Source organism: Acartia tonsa, chromosome 2 (genome assembly GCF_053477335.1).
Source record: "Acartia tonsa isolate MP-2025a chromosome 2, ASM5347733v1, whole genome shotgun sequence".
In the NCBI taxonomy this organism is placed as follows: Eukaryota; Metazoa; Arthropoda; class Copepoda; order Calanoida; family Acartiidae; genus Acartia; species Acartia tonsa.
This window is the reverse complement of record NC_137261.1, coordinates 61,847-65,721: the sequence shown is the minus strand read 5'-3', so window position 1 is coordinate 65,721 and position 3,875 is coordinate 61,847. Positions and strand designations below refer to the sequence as shown.

Here is a 3,875-nt window from a genome sequence, read left to right as displayed (position 1 = left end):
GGCTCAAAAATAATTTTTGGAAAAACAATTAATAATCACAAGAAACAAAATGCATCTTTTATCAGTTAATTTTTGTGCAAGTTAGCAGTGTGTATTAGTGAGTTGCAGACATTAGACTTTAAATTGAACTTTAACTAAAAAAAAATTTTCTAGTATTAATTGGCCCAAAATCTTTGGAAACTTAATATCAAATCTTAATTGAATGATATAATATAACAAACTATATGTCCAATCTTTAATTCAAATAATTTTGATTTAAATGTATAGTAATTTTGTTTCTCATTGAAGGAGGTGTTGCCCATCCCCCCTCAATGTTTGCTTGTTGAACCAACTTATCTGCTGAGCTCAGTTTTTATGGATTTTATCAACTTTGTTCACATAGAATCAGCATTTTTAAAAAAATTGGAGCTGCATAAACAGGTCTTGTGCACATATGCTTCTCTCTCTGCCTCAAATTGTGATATGTAGTTATCATTTTTTATTGAAATTTTCATTCAACAGTAAACATTTATTTGTAGGGGAGCTACTATATAATTCCAAATGTTGGTACTTCTGTTAGACAAAAAGTTTTGTAATCGTTATTTTCTCTGCTCTTATTCAAGATTGAAGGCTGAAACTTGTTGTCTACATTATCTTTATGGAGCATAATTAATCATAAAACATCTATGACAATCAAACTAGCTTTTTTAGCTATTAATATATTATTCGCATTTCCCCTCATACCATCAGTATTTTTAGGTAAAGTAATCAAGATTAAATTTCTTGTCTGATTTTTTGTGGCTGTAGATGAAAGGAAAAGTAACTTTTTTTATTTTTCATATATATCTTCATATCATTAGTGTTTTTTAAGCTGATTTAAGTTTTTATTTGTAAACAGTATCAAAATTACATTACCTTACCTTTTCATTGGATTTTTGTCCGTAGATGAAAGGACAAGTAGCTTTACTATAATTTTTTGTACATATTTTCATGTATTTTTATAGTTTTTGGTGTAATTCTCAAAACAAAAATTAAATATGGTATCAAAAAAATTTTCCATCATTATAAGGTAACAATTCTTAACTTATTCTGATCCACTCTAATTAATACTGTGTTATTTTCTTTGTTTTCTAAACCTTTATCAATTCTATTGTGCTTTGCTACTTATAGTTGTTGTCATCCCTTTTTCATAAACTATCCAATTTTCTAATCTAGTTTTAAACTAATCTCTAAAGGTTCTTGCCAGTGCATAATAAAAAGTATGGATGTATTTCTGGCAAATCTAATTTGACTGTACAAATGAAAGTCTACTTGCAATATCTAAAATCTTTTTTCAGAAAAAGTAAATTATATCTATAAACTAACTGACTGTTGGTTAAATCTAGATTTAAGCCAAAATGGCAACAAAGGATTTAGATGATGATGATAGATATATTGATGACCATGCCCAGATTATCGACAAATTGCTAGAAGATATTATTGTATCATCCATACAAAAAGCCCAATCAAGAGAGGTAAGTTAATTAAAATTAAATTATCTGGGATTTGTAAGTTCATATTAATAAGCAATATTATAAGCAAAATGTTCATTTTCTAATTAAACAGTACACAGATATTCTGTGTCATTATTGTAATTTATTTCGTGCTGGTTTGTTAATTTATGATAAAGACTTTTTTAATTTTAAAAGGACCATGTAATTACTGATTCAACCAATGGCGAATCTGCCATAGATGCTCTTGTACATGACATTATTGAATCAGCAATAGAGCAAGCTGTAAAGGTAAATAATTTTTTTATGGGGGGGGGTGACAGTTTGTGACTTTAAACATTATAAAGTATACCTCACATTATTACAGTTATTGGTAAGATTAATGAATGATAGGATTACATGAATTTATGATATCAGTTTTGTAAGATTCACTTAAATCATCATTAATAAATATTTACAACTTTGTTGTTGATGATTCAACTATTGGGGTATCTGCCTTAGAAGTTGTAAATGCTCTTCTAAATGATGTTATTGATTCAGTAATAGAGCAGGCTAGCAAGGTTAACATACTTTTTTGTGCTGATTAATATAAGGGTGATTTTAGCTAAGAAAAAATTTTGAAATATTTTTGGTTCTAAAACATCTTTTTACCCAAAAGTTTTTTACCTCCTTATGAATTTTATAAATGCAAAATATTTCAAAGCAATTTTGACATTAAAGATATGATAACTGTTTAATATTAATATCATTAATTTATATAAACCTTTCTTTTAGGTTCTACACCAGAAGTATGTATTAAATGGCAGAGATAAAATTCAAAAAGAAGATTCAAATATTAAATTTTCAGAGATATTTGTAGCAAAACCTTCTTTAAATTCAAAACCAACTGAAAAAAATGATAATGATATTAGATTGTTGATAGATGACATAGATCAGGTGAAAGTAAAATTAGCATTGTTTGACAAAATGGAATTAGTTTTGTTCTTTGATTGGTGCTTAGCATTTTCATTTCACAGCTACCTATCAAAACATCAAAACAATAGTAAATGTTTTTCACAAAATGGTTCTTATTTTTAAATCCAGTTTATGATATTTTAATAATTTATTTTTATTTGCTTTTGATTATTTAAAATATGATAGTATTAGTACATAAAATATTTTTTTTTATATTATTCAAAATATAATTACTTTTCTCCATTATTTTAATGGATGCATATTTTTAAGAGTATCATTTTTTCAGACACTGAAATCAGTACTGAAATCATATCATTTCCCCTTTAACCCTTAACGGTCGGGGGGGGGGGGGCATTGAACACCCCCCCATCCGGTTTTTTCTATCTCATTTTCTGTGTGTGAAAGATAAAGAGCCCAAACTGCGTGACTTTTTAAGTATGGGTATGACACATAACTGAGAGTTGGAATTTTTTGATTATCTCCATCCTGGCGGGTACAGGATGCCAGCAAACCTGGCAGGGTCATCCAGGTAAAGAGCAAAAATATTTTTTTGACTTTAACAAAGCATTTTATCTTACCAAAATACTAAAATATCCTCTAGTAGTACATCCTCATATTAAATACAGGTGTTCAAGTCAATTTCAGGTTCCAGGTATGATCCTGCAGGTCCTGATCCTCCAGGTCTCCAGAAATCTTTAAAAGGCTCCTGTGGCCGCAATTTTTGACTCAGAGACTTCATTTTTTAAACTTAAGCTTTTTTTACATGTCTACATAATGTATTAAAATTTCATAAAGATCCGCCGCCGTTTTCCCGGCCGCTGAAATTTATGTTTTAATATTTCAAACATAAAATTTACATAAAAATAAACATTTTCTGCCAAAAAATTTTCTTCTAGCTACAAAAATAAAAAAATTACAGCCGTTTGAAATTTTTAAGTAAAAAAGGACCTAAAAACAAAGGTTGTTAAATAAAAGGGTGAAGGAAGCGAAAATTGACCTTGACTTACTTAAGGTCGAAAATTCATCATAACACAGGGGACTTGCACATAATTTTTTAGCCCTCTAGCTCTAATAGGAACTGAGATAAAAGGGGGGGACTTGAACGCCCCCCCCCCCCCCCCAACCGAATAAGGTGCGGCAAGGGGCCCGACTGTAAGGGGTTAAAGGCTACTTATATATTTCACTTTAAAGGAAGAAGCAAAATCAATTAAAGAGTATAGAACTAAAGTTGATAAGGTAATTGTTTCTTATCTCCATTAGTGTCATATCATCTCCATAGTGACTATAGACAACAAAACTAGTGAAAAGTGAAATTCAGAATTTTAGTTAAAAAGGAGTGATATCTACATTCTATGTAAAGTCTTCATATTCATATTGCATTTGTATTGTAGTTGGTATTCAAATTTGTTTTAGGTTACAGAAGGAAACTTCATGACAAGATGTCCAAGGTAA

General features: G+C 29.4%; 1 long non-coding RNA gene across 1 annotated transcript; it reads left to right on the top strand.

Moving 5' to 3' along the window:
• The first annotated feature begins 1,321 nt into the window (after nt 1-1,321).
• On the top strand, nt 1,322-1,872 carry LOC145312338 (uncharacterized). Its single transcript, XR_013876997.1, has 3 exons — nt 1,322-1,493; nt 1,668-1,760; nt 1,837-1,872. It is a non-coding gene; the product is annotated as an uncharacterized LOC145312338 (long non-coding RNA).
• Nucleotides 1,873-3,875: the final 2,003 nt, after the last annotated feature.